We start from the raw sequence: 22,252 nt of genomic DNA on the forward strand, positions 1-22,252 counted from the left end.
CGGCTGCTGGCCATGGTGGCCAGCCCGGGGCTCTGCCCTGTGCCTGGCCCAGCTCCCATCCCGCTGCCTGCAGGAACAGCCAGGTTGGGATTGCTGCCTCTGCCAGGGAGCCTCCTGCCAGCTTGGAAAGCGATATTCTGTCCTCAGGGCCGGGCAGGAGGAGGTGACAGCAGGCTCCAGCCCCTGCTGCCAGGGGCTAAAGAAAGCGACTGCTGGCCGACACCAAGCAAGAGCAGCCGGGTGCTTTGGCTGGTGCCACTGCTGTGGGGGCTTCCCTCTTTTCCTGCTGCCCACGAGAGGCCAACCCTTGGTCAACAGCGGCCTCCAATGAGGCTGGCAGCTCCTGCGGCGGCAGAGAGCGACGGGGACGCCTCTCTCGGCCGGCGTCCCAACGCTGCCGCTCTCTTGAGCGTGGCGGCAGTCCCACATGGCAGGCTCCCGGCGCGCGGGCGCTTCCGCCATCTTGAGAGGGGCGCGCGTGCAATACCGGCTGTGCCCACACGGCGGCAGCACTGAGAGGGCGCCGGCTCGGGGGTGCCTGCAGTACCGCGCTGTGCCCACACGGCGGCAGCACTGAGAGGGCGCCGGCTCGGGGGTGCCTGCAGTACCGCGCTGTGCCCACACGGCGGCAGCACTGCCGCCCTGCCCGCAGCGGCGCGGAGCCCGGTGCGCTCCCGATCTGCCGTGAGCAGAGCAGAGAACAGCATCGCTGCCCGGCTGGGTGGGAAACCCGAGCGCAATTCCTGGGAGACATCGAGGGCATGGGGAGCTGAGCTTTTGGCAGCGGGAATTGGGTGAGAAGGGGAGAGGGGAGATCCCCCAGGATCGGCTGAGGACAGCTCTGCTGGGTTCGGGTATCCTTGCCCCCAAGACTGATCCCGCTTGAAGGGCACTGGAGGAAGCAGCGGGATGTGCGGGGGCTGTGCTGGAACCCCCCAGCCCCGGTCAGGAATGAGGGGCAGTGCCAGCCCCACAGGGACCCGGCCGGACCCGCAGTGCTTCCCCATTGTCTCCTGTGGCGCTCAGCACCTGGCGTTTCATTGGAGTCCCGCGGGCTGAAAACCCCACGGGAGAACTGGAATCAGAGCAGATCACACAGAAACCTTGCAAAGGAGCTGTTTTATTTTTACCCGTGCGTTTTTAATTCAAAACAGAAAACGCTGCCCGTCCCTCCCACCCCCACTCTCCCCCAGTATCCTTTATTTTTGGGGTTTCTCTATGAGAACTCTGCCTACGCTGGGTAAGAAATTCCCCCTCAGCCGCAGGGGGACCGGCGGGGCTCGGGCTGTCCCGGACCAGGGACCGGCGGGGCTCGGGCTGTCCCGGACCGGGACCGGCGGCGGCAGCGCCGGACTCGGCCCCCCCGCCCGGCTCGGGCCGACTCCTTCCGTGCACGGCGAGCCCGGTAGCAAAAAGGTTGTTTCTCCTGATCAGTTTGGGGGTTTGGTGGATTTTTTTTTCCTAAGGATGTATGTTTAATTGTTCTATATTAATATCTAACTACAAAAAAAAAAAAAAAAAAAGATCATTAACTGGGAAGATGCAAATTCCTCTTTTTTTCACAGACATGCCAGTTTTCTTGTGGCTATACACTAGAAAATGTTACAACAAGCTCACATTATGCTGTGCAGATGACTAATAACTTGTTTAATCACTTGCTACTGCTGGTTAAATATAAAAGCAGAAGAATAGTAAGTGAACAACTTTTTCACATTTGAAAGCAATGACTTGCCAATCCAATACATATTTCTAGTTTTATATATCTCTAAAGACACACCATGTATGAAGGCCGACAAGACATTAAGGCTCAGGAGGTGTAATCTCCTTCCTTGTATGTAAATAAGATTGTACCATAATTATACTTGACTCTCATCAGTTTAGATTCTTGAAGAAACAACCTATCAATTCCTTGTTTATTGACCATTTTATTGATAATGGGTGCTATTAGTTTAATCAATATTGATGCAGCTATATATTAGTAAAGACATAAAGTTGAAATATTAACTACAAAACAAAAATATTTCAGAATATTTAGTATGGAGGAAAGAAAAAAGACTTTGACTTTCCCCTGAAAAAAAAAGCTGCATTAAATTTAGCAGTCATGAGACAGTCATATGTCCCAGAAATCTATCTTGGAACAGAAATACTTTTCTGCAGTCCACACTGATCACAGTCCCTAGAATTGCTGAAAATTAGAGGTTAGGAACCATTATTCTCCAAGTGTTCTTGTATGTCAAGCCTCTTATTCAGGAGTTAAGAAATAATTTACAATTATTTCATTTTACTTTATATTGATTCTATTTTTATAAATAGACAAGATTTTCTTGTCTTTTAAATATTAAAACAGCAACAACAAAAATAAAAAAAACCCAGACAAAATAATACTCCAGTAATCCCACTACTATCAGTTACCAAATTTATAAAGCCAAATTTGCATAATGAAGTTTTTATCTAGACAAGAGAATTGTAGGAATTTTTTTTATTTTTTTTTTTAAAAAACACCTCTCTACTAGATTAAACTGGATTAAACAATTGTTGCATCAGGCAGCATTATCTGGGAACAGAAAAGATCATGATGGTGACAGGAATTCATTATCCTACACAGCAGCATTGCTCACTTTGACTCTGATTTTTGTGACACCTGTAATACAAAATCAGAGAATTGTTATGGTTGGTAGGGACCTCTGGAGGTCATCTGCAAACCTTCCACATTCACATGTGCTCCATCATCGCTTGGTCAAATTCTTCTGTGAACCACCTCTTTTACAAGATCTCACAGCATGTTTTACCTTTATATCTAATTTCAAAACATACTCTGAAATGCAAATTGAGTTAAGATTACACTTATGGTAAGAGTTAGGATTTGCAAAATGAACTGAACTACTGTTTTTTACAGCTGACTTCTACAGGACCAAGCCTTGATGTGACAGTACTAATAACTGTCAGTGGGGTAACCTGATCCGCTCCCAGACTAGGTATCAGTGTGGGTTAGAATTAGCACTCAGATAAGTTAAAGAAATTTAAGACCTGGGTTCAAAGAACAAGTTAAGACCTGGTCCCAGCTGGTTCAGATATCTTATCCTGTCCGTCTGTTCTCTGGATTCACATAAAAAATTTGAGAAAATGCAGACTGAAGATCTTTTTAACTGATAGCTAATACATATTTAAGATGAAAAATAATGTGAACAGAACTAATGATGTAATGTTGGTGCAAAAGTGGGAAGAATTCCTGATTTATCATTATGTTTAGAGCTGTTAGTAATATATAAGAAAGCATATTATGAATAACTCTGTTGGTGGAGCCTGAAATGTTGGCAGCTTTCAATAAGAGCAGATGTCAACAAGTTCTCTGATTCTTTTGTCTGATGAGACACTTTTGTTCTCATTTTAGGGTTAGAATTACTGTTTAGCAGTCACATCAAGGAGTTATATGTATTGACACGTTCCACAGGACTCCCACAAGAAGTGAGTCCACTGAGTCCTCATGGCACACTCAAAGATCTTGCTGAGCTTCTGCTGCAACAGGACTTCAATGTCTGTGATCCAACATCCATCTGGGACCATCAGTGCAGTGTGACCTTGGCTCAGTTTTACTGAGAAAAATCTTGTAAAATGAGAAAGTATGCCATGAAGTCCAGCAAGGTAAGGAAAAAAAGACAAATATAATTGCTCAAATGGTAATAGTTGGCAGATCAGGAGGTCAGGAGGGAAAATAAAACTACTATTTAAACTACTTTTATAGTCAAAATGTATAAAATCTTAAAGGAGAAAAAAAGACAGTCTAAAGATACAAACTCAAAAAGAGTGAGGAACAGCCAACTGTAAGGCATGAGAGGGGATTTGCACTGGTTAGCAAAGGCTTGGGGAATACCAGGATGATGAGCTTTACCGCTAGTAGTTAACGCATGTGAGATATCTATTGTGCATGTTATCCAACCAGTAATTTCTCAAAGATGTTTCCTGCATATCATGTCTCTGCATACTGCAAAAATTGCCTACACACAGCAATTAAGAAAAAAAGGGTTACATGGATAAGTAAACAAATCTGATGACTAAGAACACTGCTAAAATTAAAATTTGGGTTAAGTCTTCAGTGTGATGGTCTGAAAGTTTTCATGGATCTTGGAAAATCTGTAGGGATAAAACAAGGAAAAATGCTAGCCTAGTCTTTACAATTGGATGAAAGGCAACATGAGCCCTGGCCTCTGAATAGATTGCATGTTAAGGTCCCAGTTTAAACAAGCTGACTTCACTGATCCATCATAAAGGTCAGTTCTGAGATAAAGACTTGGATAAGAGCAACTGTAATGGCATGTTCCACGTCCAGTTTAATGTCAAATCCCCCAGATTCCAAGCAAAAAGGGCTGAAATCCGTAGAGACTAGCTACTGTTGACAGTCCAATGGCAATAGGTTTGCCTAGTCAGTGTCTAAGGCTGGACTTTAGCATGAGACTGAAAGCCAAATCAAAGTGAAGAATTGTCTCTCCTCTGGGATTTTGAAGGGCCTGGAGGAGTACAGATTAGGGACTAGTAATAATAAAGTGGACTCTGGAGCTATATACTTCTCACTTTAAAGTCAGGATAAAACTTCAGGAACAAAAAGCATGAGTCCCAGAGCTATGTTTTCTCATTTCTAAATAATTTTCTATACAGGTCAAAGGAGAACTGAACTCTTGTTATGGTTTCTGCTGGTGTTATAAACTAACACTCAGAATTGCAATCAGATTAGGAGTATGTACAGAAATGCTGTTTTAACTGATGAACCTACAAAAGGTGAATAATGCTTCTTATGATGTGCCGTCTATTTTATGTTTTATCTCCAGGTTAGTCTTAGAAACAAGGTTAGGATTTTGGAAAATTTAGATTGAAAAATTAGTTTTGTAATCTATTTTAGGAATCTTATTGTAATAAAAAAGGAGGTAATGGTAACACGCAGTTATTTGTCCTGCTGTGTGTGTAGATACCTAACTGTAAGTATAAGTAATATAAACATCAAGGTCCAAGGCCAGAATCCTAGGGTTCTGTTGGCTAATTAGTTCTGCAGATTGTTCCAGGGTAAAATGAGGTCTGCCTCAACCAGGAGGGCACATTTTTCAGTTTGACTGCTTGGAATAGAATTACAGATTCATTAAGGTTGCAAAAGACCTCCAATATCATAGGATCCAACCTTTGACCAATCTCCTCCACGTTAGCTAAATCATGGCAGTAAAGTGCCACATGTAAGCATTTCTTGATCACTTCCAGGGACAGTGACTCCACCACCTCCCTGGGAAGCCTATTCCAATATTTGACCACATTTTCAGTGAAGAAATTCCTCCTGATGACCTACCTGAATGTCATTTGTATCATCTTGAGGACATTTCCTCTCCTTCTCTTGGTAGTTGTCTGGGACAAGAGAATAACACCCACTTGGCTACAGCCTCCTTTCAGGCAGCTGTGGAGTGGTAAGGTCTCCCTTGAGCCTCCTTTTCCCCATGCTAAAGAAACCCAGCTCCCTCAGCTTCTCCTCATACAACTCACTCTCTAGACCCTTCACCACCTCCATTTCTCGTGAGTGGCCCACAATTGGATATGGGACTTGAGGGTGCAACCTTGACAATGCCAAGAATAGAGGGACAAGGTAGAGGTTTTATTGATCCCCTTCCATTCTTCACAAAGAATCAAAAACTTTATCGTTTCATATTGGCTGTGCCCAAGGCAGCCTCTGGCCACCTCATCTCCCACCCTTCTCTGTTCATAAACATCAGGTGTAGCAGGGCATTTCCCCTGGTAGGCTCAGAATATGGTCGGAATGAGAATTCAGTGTACTATTTAAATAAATTGTGTTTCTCACATCTCCTGCAAGGCCTCCAGTTCCAGAAAAACTATGCAAAAGATGTCAGGGGCCTTACTTCCATTATGACATTAATTGTCTTACTGATCAAATATACATTTAGGAGCATTAGATTTCAGGTTTTCAAAGTCTAGTCCAAACATCTGCAAAAACCTTCAACTATATGGGATGGTGACAGCTCATCATAAAATTTTTAGTGCCAGGGATAACAGGTTTGTCCAGACTATGACTGTGGTTAGGTAGAACATTAATTAAAGAGTTCAAAAGTACTGATTATTCTATAACAGCTGGAAAAGAGAGATGTGGAATGGTGACAGCAGGTGCTGATGTGCTATTATTACTATTAATTTAAATATAGTTGATTAACCATAATTTTGGTCTAAATTTTAAACCAGAGTTAGACTGTCTTCCTAATTCAGCTCTACCTGTTCGACTTTAGTGGTGGGTCCATTAAAGTTTACAGATATAATCCTGGCGAATAGAAAAAGTTACAGTAATTTCACGACTATAAGGCGCACCCTTTTGACTAAATTTTTTCCCCGAACCCGGAAGTGCGCCTTATAGTCCGGTGCGCCTTATCTGATCTACAAAGTTGCAAAATGTGTCGGCTCCCGGGGGGTGCGCCTTATAGTCCGGTGCGCCTTATGGTCGTGAAAATACTGTCATTATTTTTACAAATGAGGTACAGTTACATGGCCTTTGAAAAAAAATCAGCTCTGTGCTGAGATTACAGGTTGACAAAGCAGAAGCTGAGAGATTTGTGTTTATTGACTGATCTTGGAAGGTCTTTTATTGCAATATAAGGGAAGATAATAAGAGACCTGTTGCTCTTTCAGACATGGGTCTTATTGCTTGATCAGTAACTTTGATCTGTGAAGGGTGAAGTTTATCATGGAATATTTCAGAGAGACAAATGGTGTCTGTGTCTACCTGAGATTTTTGTTATTTGTACAAGAGGAAAGACTGCATTGTATTCAGTCTTGGTTTACAGTTTAGATCAATGAGAGCATTGATCTTAACGACAGAAAAACAGGCTGAATGTAGGGGTTTTATTCTTCTGATTAATCCTAGAAGTCCTGTGGAACTAAAAACGTTACTGAAGAAAATCAGAAGCTAAACCCTTCTAGAAGATCTAACTAGTGAGGGGACACATGGCTGGTGAGTCAGGTCACCATTCAGGCTAGGCCTGGTTGAGCTAGCTTCTGGCTAAACGTGGAAAAACAAAGTGTTTATTGGAGTTTCCTCAGTCCAGCTTGTTTTAAAAGAGCCAATTTGAACAGAGGTGGTAAAATTTTACTGCCAAAAAAGGCTGACCAATGTTTACTAGGCTTCAGTCACGTTAATGCACAAGGAGACTAAAATTAACTTTGCTAATTTTGGCTGAGATGGAATTCATTGTCTTCATAGTATATATGGGGCTTTGTTTTGGATTTCATGCTGAAATCAGGGCTGATAATACATTGATCACGTTGATGCTTTAGCTACTGCTCAGCAGCACTTAAATGTCAACTCCTTTTCTGCCTCTCAGCCCACTAGTGAGGAGGCTGGGAGTGCACAAGCAGTTGGGAGAGAGCACAGCTGGCATAGCTAACCCCAGCTGATCCCAACGTGCTGAACAATAAAACCTGCAGGAAAAAGGGAGCAAAAAAGTTAAAAGTTAAGGAATTTGTCTTCCCCAGTCACTGTTATGCCTGGCAATCCTGCTTTCCTCAGGATGGCTGAGCCCCTGCCTGCCCATGGAGTGATGAATCAATTCTGTGCTTTGGTTGCATGAGTAGCTTTTCCTGTACCTATTAAACTGCCTTTGTCTCAACCCATGAGTTTCCTCAGTTTTATCCTTCAGATTCTGTCCTGCATCCTATTTGTGGGAGAAAGAAGGAGGGATTGTAAATAGCTGTGTGAGGCTGTGCCTGTTGGGGTTAACCCTCAAACCTTGTCAAGAACAGCCCTTCAGGTAGAGGTGAGAGCACTGTGAGTTGAATTATTTTGTTAGCAGCAAGACTGATGATTAGTCTGGATCCTCACTTAAAACAGATCTTGCTTTATAGCAAAGCTTAGCATTAGGATTCAGATTTACTGATGATCTTCTTAAATTGCATTTTCAACTAAAAAAATAATGCTTCAGGATAAACCTTAAGCAAGTACAGCTTGAGAAATTCTCATGGGTATTAGGTACAGAAGGTAGAAAGTCTTCAGTTTCATTGAGAAGAGACCTTAAGGCTGAGCTGAAAATAGATGTCATATTAAGAACAAGGCTAAATGTACATTTCATTCCCCTATCTTTCAAGTGGACTTGCAATAGCCCTAAACACTGCTAAACTACAGAACTTCAGCTTAAAAGAAATTTACACTTAGAAGTTAAACAGACAGAAAATTCTGTGGTGGTTTTTTTCCAGGGTGGGGAGGGGTTGGGGGGAGGTAGGGTGGGGTGTTACTTTTTTCCAGATTTGGTTTACAAATGAATTTCAGACAAGACAGCAGTCTTTAATGGATTTCCTGAACTCATTTGAATAATGATTTTTGTTTAAGCTTTAGGGTGGTTTCAGAAAATCAAAAAACATAGAAGTTAATTTTTAATAGTATTCAGAATTGACATTAAGACACAATGATTTCATTTAGGTTAAAGTTAGGTCTCATAGGGCTAATATATTTCTAACAAAACCTAGGGGATAGGATGATGGTTATGGTTCTGTAACCAGGGGATGATTCTATAGACTAATTGAAAGAAACCTTTGAGACAGATGGGAACAAGCATGTGGTTGATGTAATTGACAAAAGAGACACAAAACAGCTAGAGAGCTGAAATTATAGGTGGAGTTTGGATTCATTTACAGGAAAGAAATCACAGAAATATATTGTAATGAGGTGACCTTTTAAAAAACAAGCTATACAGGCTTAAATTTTGATTGAAAAATTCTTATCTGATTTCATTTAATGTCCTAGATTGGGCTAGGTTACCCTGGTTTAAACTACATAATTCTAGGCTGCCAGATAACTGACAACCTGACAAATTTATCTCCCATTGGGACAAACCAAATTAGGCTTCTCCTTTTCTCAGCTACCCAGGGCACATCAAATAGGTACGGTTAAGCTTTTTTTTTTGAGCTAACATTTTGGGGGTTTGAGGGTTTTTTATTCTTCTTCTTCTTTTTTTTTTTTTTTTTTCTTTCTTTGTAAATTGGGAATTTCGGGGGGGGAGGGATTTTTGGTGTTTGTTTTGTTTTGTTTTGTTTTGTTTTGTTTTGTTTTGTTTTGTTTTGTTTTGATAATGTGGTTATTGCTTCACAGGTTTTGGACAAGAAAATACTAACTTCTGTGGAGACCTTTTGACAAGATGTTTTTGTGACTTCTTCCATAATGAAAAAGATGAGTTTTCCCTGCTAGAAGACATATGCTGAAGATAGATCTTGCAGACTCATCTTTCAGCTGTCTTTTGATGCACAGTGTTTGAAGTGAACACTCCATGAAAAGTTTTCCCTGTCTATCTACCAGATATCAGCAGAATGTTTCCTCCTGGTGGGCACTGCAGGTTCTCACTGCAAGCAGGTAGAGGAAAGATGAAGGGATAGACTGTGCTTTATCTTTAAGCCTCAGAACTAACAATAATTCATAAGTCTAGACAGGAAAGGGAGAAAGGGAGAAGGAGAGAACCTATACATACAAAGAATATCAACCAACACCATTCACTCCAAAAAAACATACCTCAGTTATGTGAGTCACAAATAGAGAGCATGAAGAATGGAATGCCTAGTTTCAGAGCTCAGAAAGGGAAAACAGTCTGGCAGACAATGACTAGTGTTTCTCAAGTTCACTTTATTCTGCTTCATGCTAGTCCTCAACGATGTGAAGGCTTGTGTCTTGGCCACGTTTGGGAGGATTTTCACATGGCTTACCCAAAGGTCAGATTCAGACCAAATATCTGTTGCCCAACCTAATACCAGAGGGAATCTACAACATCTAAGGAAAGGTCCCTGGTGTTTTCTCTTAATGTTGTTCTTGGAAATAGCTTTACTGTCTTGGCTGAAGAAACCAAAATGGAAATCCGGTTGGAGACAGACATTTTTCATATAAGTTTCAGCACCATATTGCAGAAGTTTGACAGACTACAAAATTTGAAACAAGATGCTAGAATTACATCTACCAGCCCCCTCTAGAATAATGACTAGATAAGTAATACGTTCTGCATGCTTTTTTAACAAGTTAAAAAAAAACCCCAAAAACCCCAGCCAATTAAATGAAAGTGGAAAATAATTTCTTTCATTTTAATATTTTAGCCTTAAAAGAGAGAAAACATGGAAAACTTGACACTGTAACAAATCTTGCAAACTGCCACCTATTAACTAACTCTAAATACACACAAAAAAAATAGAAAACTTCTGAGTTGAGCTGGTATGGTAAAAAAGACAGCATCACCTCCTCAGATTTAGGAAAGAAACAAGCATTCAAATGCCTTTGCTGAAACAAGATCCCCTCTAATCTAAAAATCATGGCTTAAGAACAAGTTCTAGAAAGTTTTCCCAGCTGATATCAAATGCACTAATGGAATCACCTTCATTTTTATTCAGTATGGTAGTAATAATAAAAACCTTTGTAATCTGCTCTTAAACCAAATTATGTATTAGAGAACCTGGAGCATTTCCAAACGTGAGGAGGAGAACCTTTGGATCAATAGGATTAACTCCCATTTCTTCAGCTTTACTGTGCAAAGATCACAGACAGTATTATAGGTTTCTTCAGCAATTCAGTGGTAGTTTTACAGGAACTGGCAGACTAACTAATAAATCCAGAGGAACTTCTGCTGCTGTTCATCATACTTGTGGTGGGTACCAGAGAACAACACATTACCCTCATGAAAATAGCTGACACTTTTTAAAATGCTAAAAGGGTATTTTTTTATTTGGAGGTTTTATGGGTGGATGTTTGGGAGGGGTTTTTTAAGGGTTTTTTATCTGCTACTCTTACTACTTTAAACTACTACTCAGTACTTGATCATTACTAGGGAGAGGCAGGTGATAAAGTATAAGGAAAAAAACTGCTTGTGAGCCAAAAAACACTCTAATCTCCTTTCAATGCGCAGATTTTTATTAACCTAATGTTAGGCAAAAAATTCATCATAATGTTCTGTGTAACAAAAAGAAGGTAAAATAAATAATGAACTACTGAAACTTGAAATTATATGTTTCAAATTCTTATTAGATTTAAGCCAGTACTATGGAAACTTTCACCAACAAGCCAATCCAAAAATTTCAGCAATAAAGTAACATCCACAAGAAAAAACTAAGTAAAATTAGTTCTTATTCACCAAAAGTCTACTTTTAGGCTTTTATTTCTTAATTTCAAACAATCACCTCAATATGCAAAACACAAATGCTGAAAAAATGCAATTCTGGTCTTTTGAGTTTACTCATGGGTGTTGGATGTAGAGCATCAGAGGGGGGAAAGGTTCTGGAACTGCTGGTAAAATTCAAAAATGAGATGTAAATGCTTGGTATTGATCTGAAGCTAAATCTTCTGATAAATGCATTATCTGTTCAGAATGGCTTATTGAACAGAACTAAGTGTTTTAAAGCATGAAGATGCTTGATTTTTATGCTATCTATAGGGACAGGATACAGCTATGAAATTAACCCTAATATTCACCAAAGTTTTGGAAATATTTTGGTACAGAGTCCAAGTCTTGCCATACATTAACATTTTCCAATGAAAAGGCAAGGTTAAATATGCCCTGACAGTGCTACTGCAAAGAAAAGTAAAGGCAAGTTTCATTCTGGCCTCCTCTAAGCTCCAATGGGGTGCACATATTTGCAATGGTGGAGATAATTGAGAAGCATTGATACTCTCAATTCTATGTGCAGGAAGTGATGAAATGCCAGTATCAGACAAAATCTATTTTTTTTCCTAAAGGGCAAATGCTGTCTGCCCTCTTGAAGGGTCCATGAATAGGGAAAGAGCATATTGTCCCCAAAGTATATGGTGGATTACCGGCATAAAGGATTGCTTTGTAGGCTAGACATGTCTGCTATTGATTTAAAGTTACTTCTTTCTTTTTCAGGGGCAGGATTAAAAAGTTGTCTTTCCCTTATGTCCAAATGCAAAGATTATATTTTTGCAGAAACATCAGCCACTTCATGGTTTGTAGACTGAAAAAAGCACTAAGCTGGGAGAAAGGTGAGGTGTCCTCATGCCTGTTGATACTCTGCCTTGAAACTAGCATACATTTCCATCACCTGATTGGCACAGACTTAAGGAGAAATCAAGTGATGATGTGAAACCATGGCTGCTGAAAGCCAAAGCCAGCATGAGACAGCAGATCTCAGAGCTGGCTACATATAGGCTGGTCTTTCTTGTTCTAAAAAATCCTATTTTCCTGCCTTGAGGCATAGCAAACACTTTTACAAGATGACTACCAAAATCCTGTTTTAAGCAAAAATGTGGTCCACTGTGTTCCAAATACTTAGAGACTGATTCAAACCCTACCAGCATCAGAATGTCTTCAAATTTATTGAGATTTTTTATATTCTAACATGAATGGGGAAAACTTCTTGCACCAGAGGCAGGATTAATCAATAGGTGTTGAACTGATTCACATAATGACATTTCACCTTAGCTATTCTGAATAATTTCATTCACAAAAGAGAATGAGACAGTCATTTTCATTTACCAGTATGTCAGGGATTTCTAAACAGGCTTTGAATATCTACATTCATTTAGCTGTATCCCTGTTTGAATGAGGTTTAGAGTGATTCACCAAAGCATTTGAGCAGTCATTTCTGGAGGTTAAGTTTCCACTCTGCAGTCATAATGAAAATACATAAAATAAAAGGATGCACTAGCTACAGATAAAGTCAGTAGTCAGTACAAATTCAATACAACTGATAATTTTTTCGTAAGCAATACTAATACAAGGTTATGATGTCCCTGTACTTTCTCACTTTGGCTATTTTCTTAAATTGCCGATTACATCACTACTAAGGCTGAATATTTTCAAGCAGTTCAGTAGAACCAAAACAACACTTATGGGGTTTGCAGCTTTTCTATACAAATTTTTCATCTCAGAGTCCACAGCACACACTGTGGTAATTTTTTACTTCAGGTGTCACCTTTTTTGAGAGAAAACATGGATAAAGAGTTTTTCCACTGAAAGTGACTGAATTTGTGTGGAAAATCTTTGCTTAAAAACTAGTAGTTTTAACTCTACAGTAGAAAAAGAAATTATTCATTTCTTCAAAGGATTAAAATTATGGCAAGAGCATAGGCATGCCTCTGAAGTGCACAAGAAGTGATACCAGTGGTCCCCAGAAGTTCAGATTCTCCAAAAGAAGTTGAGGATGCCAGTACCTCCCAGCCTCTACATACCCTGAAAGGCATACACTGGGAAGAAGGGCATGTGCCTCAGTCACTTGGCTGTCAGCAAAGCTGGAGCCCCTAGTCCTTTCTCACACAACAGACACGAGGAAGATAAGGAAGTGCATAAAAGGAAGAGACCAGCACAGCTGTCAGGAATACTCTGACAGAGCTCCCCAGGTACACTGACAGCAGCTCAGCACTTTCTTTAATTTCTCCTTTCCCTGGGTTAAGTAAGAAGGCTCTTTGTCCCAGTCTTTCTTCCAGGCTGGCATGTTTAGGCACCTGCAGTAGCTGTTGGGAGGAAAGCATTAAAAGCAGAAGAATGGTGAAGAGGATTCATTCAAGTAACCTTGCAGCTGGGAATGCCAAGGCCTGGAAAATAATGGTGTGGAAAACCACATATATTGTGCCTTTTGCTATTCATCCTCTGACTGTAGGATCTCTGTGTAGAGATAACATGGGTGTTTGCAGAGACTTAGATGCAGTCTCACAGACCTGCTTGAGCTCCCAGTCTTGGCAGAGAGAATATCAAAGCTCAGAGAACATAAAAGAGCACAAGGGAAATCACAGCATGGGCCCTTGACAAATGGGTGCCAACAGCAGCCTCACAATCATGAGGATGGAGTAAGGCTGACAGTGTCAGCATTCCCACTTGTGTTCCTCCACTCAGGTGTTGCTTAAGGATCCTAGCAAGGTTAGTGAAGTAATAAAATAAATTTAATCATTGCATTTCACATTTCACTGACACATCAGCAGATGCAAAGACTCTAAGAGCAGGATATACATTGTTGAAGTAGCAAGCAGTGGCTTGTTGGTCAAGTCACACAAGGTGCAGCTGGAACTGGGTGAACTATGAGGCCAGACTTTAGTTGGGTCCCAGCCCAATGAGAATCCTCAGGGTCTTTGCTGACCAGACGGGCACTGGTCCAGTAAGGTCAGGTCAGCTGCAAAGCCCTGGGATTGGCTCCTCTGCAGTGCCAAGCTGCCATTATCCAGCTGCTCCATCACCACCAATGACTCGAACCAATTACCAAATGATCCTGGTTTTAGGGTTTTGTCTTTCTATATTGATTTTTATGTTCCTGAATCTGTGAGCTACTTGGTAATCTGGTCTCAATTCTCTTACTGCTGGCTATAATTTTGTCCTTCTTACATTTTGGCAGAATTTCTCACAAGTCTTCTTCTTCAGTAGTGTGAACGAGGTTGCACAGGTGAGACAAACCAGAGCTGGACCTTGGAGCTTTGGGACACAGGCAATGAAACATTTTATAAAAGAGGGTGGTTCCAGCAATAGTTCTCCTCTCACCTTTTGCTAACATGATCTGCACGGCCTATGATCATGCAGGAGATAATCAGTGGTTCACAAGTGTTAAAATATATCTTCAGTAGCACAGATTTATGTTCTTACCAACTGCAATATAAATATCTGGGAAGCACACAGGATTTTCAAGGCACATTTTAAAGTAAGAACCATAGATCCAAACAATCCCTAGTGATTTGATGTTGTAGAGATTTTTTTTTCATGTTGAAGGCATGAAAAAAAGGGGAAAAACAACACTTACTTCAAGGTACATGCCAAAGGAGAAAGAGGCCTCAAAGCACATTCTGGTGTAGCTTCTTGACTTTTTTCAGCAGACACAAAACTTATAAGCCCCTTGGCTTACAAGAACAGAATTTGTCTGCCCACTTGCTATTCACCCTTTGCTCTTTTTGGAAAGGAAATTCTAGAAATATCTGCTAGCACTTCTAAAAATCAAAGTTCAGATACTCCAGTACAGAAGAAAAGCAATTCAGGTCAACAATAATGACAAATATTCCATTTTCCTTTATAGAAGTAGACAATATCTGTAATAAATCTACTTATGCATGTCTCCAGAAAATAAATGGTTGTTTTTGTTCAAACCGTATTTGAGTCAGCTTCAAAAGAAAAGTTTCATTTATGTCCATTAATTCACCTTCAGTTTCAGAGGAAGGGCCCAGTAGGTTCCTATTTCCTCTGAAGTACTGAGCCAGGCAATTATGATGTCCCAGAGCTGCAAGAGGTACCCAGGTGCTTCACATATTTTGATCTTTATCCAAGCTTTACACTTCGGGTAATTGACTCGTAAGGAAGATCATAATCATCATCCGTCAAAGTTGTTTCGGCACGTGCCTAGCCATATACACTCAAAGAGACTTCAAAAAGAATAAGTGCCAGAATGAAAAGGGAATTTAGGGCTTGTCCAAACAGTGGAAGTCAAGAGGTTGTACACTTCTGAGGACATGGGCTTGTAGTTTCATTTGAAAAAATAGGACTAATTTGATCTTCAGGAATTGATTCACAGCACTGTATATCACAGTTTATTGTGTTGGCTAGACCTCACTTTACCTTTCAAGATTACCTTGATAAACTGTAAAAAAACCCAAAAAAACCTCAAAACCAAAAAACCCCAAAAAAGACATTTTCTAAGACTCAGTTAAAAGTTTATATATAAATCAAATCACAGAGTCAGTTGTGTGAGGTATATTTCCACAATAACTTTCCTCAGGTTAAAAGGCCATTATTGTAAGCTCTGTCATTGCATGCTTTTTGTTTCATGGATGCAGCACATCAGGCATCCACATTTTGATTATTGCTACACTGAACAACACGAGACATAGAAAATGGTAAGAATCACTGTATTTCATTCACAGCCTGATCATAGCATCTAAATCTAAAAACAAAGTGTTCAGCTCAGGACGGCAATCTGTTATCCTCTGTCTACACATCTTTCCAGCATTTCAGCTCTTGCTTGAAAAGACAGCAGGAAAAATTATGCAAGCTGAAGAAGAAAGAGGGGATGCTAAGTACTACATGATATGCATGAATGCTTCTGCCTCACATTCTAAACTGTGTGCTTCTAGTAGGTTTCCATCTCTGTGAGCCACTGGTTTATCTTGAAACACTAAGAAAGCTGCACCTTGAAAAGACAGCTGAGACAAGAACCATGAGGCAGCCACACCTTTCAACACAGATTTACAGTAATTTCACTAATACAAGCCGCACTGAGTATAAGCCGCATCACCGGGTGTTGGCAAACATTTTGTTCTTTGTCCATAAATAAGCGGCACCCAATTATAAGCCGCTCTGTAGTTCACAGTGAGGACCCGCGTGCAACAAAGTTGCCAAATAGTAACGGAACCGCGGCAGGGCGGGGTTTACTGGCTCGGCTCGGGCCATGAGGGCTCGAGGCTGCCGACAGGGCTGGGTGGTCCAGCTCGGCGCTGCCACTTGGCGGGGCCGCTCGGGGCCAGCCACCGCCACCGATGGGCTCGGTCACCCCGGCCCGGCGCTGCCCCACAGTGACAGGAGGGGCACAGAGCCCGCCAGTACCTGCAGCAGCGGTGGGAGGCGGGGATGGAGCCACCCTGCTCCTGCGGCGGCGGCACGCGGGGATGGGAGCCCCCCGAGCCGCGGGGCCAGCAGCACAGAGCCCCCTGCCTCCCCCTGGGCCGCGGAGCCGGCAGGAGAGAGCCCCTGCCTCCCCCCGAGCCGCGGGGCCAGCAGGAGGGAGCTGCCCCGCCTTCCCCACCCCCTGTGCTGCCTGCACGGAGCAGCTCCACCGGCTGCGCAACAGAGTAACCAATTTGTAAAAACCGCGTAAATGCAGGGTTTTACTGGCAGTTGCTTGACTTCACAGTTTGCACTGACTCGGTTTTCACTCCTGGGGTTGAAAATGTCAGAAAATTATTCACATATTGGCCGCTCCTGAGTATTAGCCGCATTTCTGGTATGGGAGCAAAATTTTGGTCAAAACGGTGCAGCTTGTATTTGTGAAATTATTGTAATTCACTTAGCCAACTGCCCTGTTTAATATTGTCTAATGCAGTGCAGCATACTAAAAATTCAGATGAAGTATCTCACATGAGAAAATAATAACATTACTGCTAATTATTAAGTATGAACAGTCTAGAAAATCTGAACAGCTCTTCTACTTCTCTGACAAATTCTTCTATAAGAGAAAGGGAAAAATCAGTTTAAAAATGCTGATTAATGCCCAACTTGTGATACCTCACTAATTAAGGCAGATTTCAGATTTCACTTCATATAGTTCCACAGATTACTCTACTACTACTAAGTAATTGAGTCTAAGGTACAAAAGTAAAAATGTAATAGGATTTAATAATGAGCTTTATACTCATAATAGTCTCTGCTCTCATGAAATGTTACAATAGGCTCTTTCAGTACTATCTAGATGTCTCCCAATAGGTACAATTCTGTGGTTTCAGATGATTTTTTTAAAACCTTTATAGTTGAAACTTGCTTATAATGTCTCCATTGCAACCCAGGCATTTAAGAAATAAAAATGCTGACTCTACCAAACTAAAAAAGCCACATTTCAAAGCATTGTAAACATGTAATTATTTTATTATTTAATGCATTTTTTATCAGAGTAGCAGTTTTAAACGTAGATTTAAAAGCCCAGGCTGAACAGCTGATCCAATATATCTGGCTGCTAATACTGCTTTCAACAAACACATTTGATGAGCAAACATGTCCTCCTAGCCACCTACACTCATGCCCATCTGTTCAGATGGCAACATGCCTCTGCACTAGGTAAGATGCCAGTATTAGAAGGCCAGAAAAAAAAGCCAAAAGTGGGGCTAAGGAGAAATCTAAATAACATTGCACTTACTATGTCTTCTTCCTGAATTTCATCCTACTTGTAAGAAGAGCTATACTATTGCACATTGACTTTTAAAATTTTGTTTCTGTTGCATACAATTACAGGACTAGCAGCATACAGGAAAGGAGAATTGGTTAGCTAGGGATACTCATAGCTGCCAAAAACCCTTGAGATTAATTGCAAGCTAGCATTTGAGAAGCCCATTAAGGACATCCGTCAGTTTACTTTGAAAATGTGGAGACAGCAGGTTCTGCAGGTGAAGATAGTTCCCTGGAAGGCAGCCCCACCTGGGACAGTCACAGTCAGTGCTGAGTCTGCACTACAAGATGTGTATCTATAATGACAGCTTGGAGTGGCAAGCAGTCTAGAATTCACCCGCTCTGAATCACAAACTTTGTCATATGTTTGTTTTTCAAACCTGTGCATTATACTTCTTAAAAAGCACAAAATCTGAGAAAAATTTATTTATCCCTAAGTCTGCAGCTGATGCATTCACTGCAATTGTGTGTCTTTGTCACTGTGAAGTGGGCAGAAATTATTCAGTATTCTGGGTGGGGGGAAAAGCTGATTTTACATTTCCAAGTATATAATGAGTAGAGGTTTCCTAATTTTAAGGTTTTTACATTACCAAAAATAATGTCTCTTTGGGTAGAAGTGATTTGGCTTTTTTCATAACTATAATGTTGCCCCCAACAGTTTTTAGTATATGTAGGCATTTCTTTAGAAACTATGTTTAAAATAAAAAGGCAAAATTTACAAAATACTTCTTAGCAAAACTAATGATTAACAAAGTTTTCATTTATATATGACCTGTAAAATTTTCAGATTATATTAGAAAAACATTTTGCACTTTGGCACCCAAGCCCCCTATTCTAAGCTTTGGAAAATGCTGGTTTTAATTAGTAGGCCATATGCTGCTGTGCATACCTCTTTCTAAGCAGAATGCCTTTGCTTTGGGATCTCTCTGACACTTGGCCACCCAGACATATCCAAATCTCCCACTGACTGTACAAATTATTTAGGAACTATTCCAAATCCCAGTGGAAAAGATTGTTATTCTACTTACCCTATCGCCACGAGAGCTGGGCACAGCGAGAGGTACAGTCCCACCCTTTGATATGATTAGAGTTAGCTCAGAGATTCTTCATCCTTTCTCTAAGAGCAGAGACAGGTGAAGTTATTAATTTTCAAATGTCTTGAATTGTGAGAAATCCATGCCAAGAAGATGAGTCTTCCAGTTTTCTCTGTGAGGGACAATGCCAAGTGTTACAGCCAGCCCATGTTTGGAGAAAGTAACCAAAAGAGGATGCCTGCACAGAAAGGAGGACAGAGAGTGCATAAGCAAATCTTCAGTTGAGTCAACACCCCTTAAGCTTTTTTGCCAAACTCCAAGCATTCAGGGCTATTTTTTTCAAGAACACTGTAGAATCTATAAGAATCTAGCTTCTAGATTAAATTTTATTAAAGAAAAACAAAGCAGGAGGAAGAAACCAGAGATCAGAGCTCCTTCACTAAATCACAAAAGAGGAACCTCAAATACTGGTCTGTTTTCTATTCTCATCTCTATGGATGGTCTATATATTCTGTTGAACCACTGTTACCACCATGCCCTCTACAGTAGTTCATTTGCTCTTTATATAATTGAAATTGTCTAATCTCAATTTTACATTATGAAAAGGACTTCGGCTGCAAAAAAATCCAGCCCTGAGTTTTGCTGTAGCCCAAGAGGACATTCAGCCTCATCCTTTTAATACCATAGAATACTGTGCTCAATAATGCTAACCATGTTCTGTGGTTTCAACATTTAAAAACAGACACTGAGAAAATCAACATCTTACAGTCATAAAAAACACTTCTCTAGCAAATGCACTTGAGAAAAGATCAGTCATATATAATCTAGAAAAATCTTATACTCAACAGAGAAATATTAGGGTCATTTCCCTATGTTGAGGTGAATTTCTCCTGTACTGTTTGTTTTCGAAATGAACATTGCTTTGTACCGGTAGGTTCTATTTCTCACTGCCTGAAAACAAAACTTTTCTTCTTATTTCTTGCAAGCTTCTACTTAGAACTTTTTAAAAATAACTATTCTGGAGTTAGATGGGATAATATAATTTAAAATCAAAAACATTAGACTAGTTTGGGCTATGGGGTTGTAGGACAGAATATGTCAATTAAATTATTATTGATTTGAGAGAGTGGAGAAAAGCTCTTTCTTGTTAAGTCCAGTAAAATTATCCCAAAGGACAAAGTGCTCACAAAGTAAAAAAAAAAGAGAAAACTCTACTTTTAATAAATTTTTCTGTCTCAGCTCCAGAGCTGTCTTCTAATCACATGCTGAATTAGTATCCTACTAGCAATATTCTTAAATTTCAGATACACAACCAGCCTGATAGCTTGCTGTTAATCTACTTAATGTACTAGACCTATCTCTAAAGCCCAGTACTGTTGTTCAACTGTGCAGCAAACTACATAAGAAATAAATACAATTATAGAGACAATGCAATTTACATGTATACATTATCCTTCATACCTGAGGTAAAAAGTGCTTTGTAGACCTGATCAGTTATGGACTAACTAAAAAAGGAATACATTAAGAAGTGATTTAATTAGAAGGAGTACAGTAATTTCACGACTATAAGGCGCACCGGACTATAAGGCGCACCCCCCCGGATTCGGCAAAATTCGCAACTTTGTAGATCAGATAAGGCGCACCGGTCTATAAGGCACACTTTTTTTTGCAGCGAGGCCCCGCCCCCAGCTCAACCCGGCAGCCATTGGCCCCCGGGCCCGCCTCCACCCGGTAGGGGCGGTGCCGTGAGCCACCGAGCCACCCTGGACCCGGCAGCCATGGGGCCCCGGGACTGCCTGGACCCAGGAGCGGGGGTGCTGCGGACCCCCTAGCCTGCATTCACGCGGCAGCCATGGCTCCCTGGGAGCGGGGGTGCTGCGGACCCCCTTGCCCGCATTCACGCGGCAGCCATGGGGCCCCGGGACTGCTTCCACCTGGGAAGGGGGGTGCCGGGGCCCCCCTAGCCCACATTCACCCGGCAAACATGGGCTCCCGGGACTGCCTCCACCCAGGGAAGGGGGGTTGCCGCGGCCCCCCTTAGCCCAGCATTCATCCGGCAACCATGGGCTCCCTGGAACTGCCTGGCACCCGGGAAGGCGGGTGCCGCAGGCCCCCCTAGCCTGCCATTCATCCGGCAGCCATGGGCTCCCGGGACTGCCTGGACCCGGGAAGGCGGGTGCCGTGGCCTCCCTAGCCCACATTCACCCGGCAGCCATGGGGCCCCAGGACTGCCTGGACCGGAGAGGGGCGGTGCCTCGGGCCCCCTGGCCCGCCTCCACCCGGCAGGGGCAGTGCCGCGGGCCTCCGGGCCCGCCCCCAGCCGGCTGCTGTGGCACTACCGGCTCCCCCCACGGCTCTCAGCTCACACTTCCGGTTTGGCAAATTTCGCCGCTTTGTACATCAGATAAGGCATACCGGACTATAAGGCGCACTTCCGGGTTCGAGGGAAAATTTTAGTCAAAAGGGTGCGCCTTATAGTCGTGAAATTACTGTAATTCATATATCAGATAGCAAAAAGTTCCCTATTGCATTTTTTTAAGTTACAAGATAGCTGGGAGTGAGCAGAAAGATCCAATGAAGATTCAAATGAAGATGTGAGTTGAAGAGAAGGTTGGGAAGAGCAGATTGTGAAAGCAAAACCAAACAAAGCCATGAAGAATTTTAACAGAGAAGTCCAGTGTATAAAACACCATTCTTCCATAAAATAGTGTTGTAATGCCTGTAAATTCAACTGAATTAAATATCAAGGCACTTCTGGAAAGTTCACTTAGTTTCTATTTACATATTTAGCCAATATGTAAATATCCACTGTTGCAGATCTGATACTTGGCACAATAGCAGAAGCACACAACTGATAAAATGTTGGAAGTCAATTGACTGTTTCCAATAACTGGATTGTACAATAAAAAATACCTCCCTCATAAAAGATCCAGGAATACGGAAAGCACAGGATTTCATCACCAAACAACATAAGAAAATGTTTGTCTATGGGTATGGTTCTGATCTTGTGTTCTTGTTTATCCAAGCAAAATTGGGAGACGTTGTTCCCTATAAATATCAGGAAACAGCATCAAAAGCATTTAAAAGCCATCATAGAGAGTACAGTTTTCTCAGAGTGGGATTGTCCAGTTCTTGTCCTAACATAGGGCAGACAACAGGCAGGTGGTTTTCAGGTTTCTGGGAAATCCAATACTCTCACACTTTGATTTTCAGTTGTTTTCCTAAAATACAGTGTCAGAAAATAAATCTTCATTTTCTGTCTAGACTTTCAGTCAGTAGCAAAATCTTTGCGGAGGAGACTTCCAAATGTCTTTTGACTTATTCTTATAGTGTCTCAAAGAGGTAAGTTACCTA

The 22,252-nt window shown here is 41.5% G+C and overlaps 1 long non-coding RNA gene across 1 annotated transcript; it reads left to right on the forward strand.

The window, feature by feature from the left end:
- Positions 1–654: 654 nt before the first annotated feature.
- On the forward strand, positions 655–9,488 carry LOC116994982. Its single transcript, XR_004417625.1, has 3 exons — positions 655–794; positions 3,392–3,642; positions 9,122–9,488. It is a non-coding gene; the product is annotated as an uncharacterized LOC116994982 (long non-coding RNA).
- The last annotated feature ends 12,764 nt before the right edge of the window (positions 9,489–22,252 follow it).

Source organism: Catharus ustulatus, chromosome 4, assembly GCF_009819885.2.
Source record: "Catharus ustulatus isolate bCatUst1 chromosome 4, bCatUst1.pri.v2, whole genome shotgun sequence".
Lineage (NCBI taxonomy): Eukaryota > Metazoa > Chordata > Aves > Passeriformes > Turdidae > Catharus > Catharus ustulatus.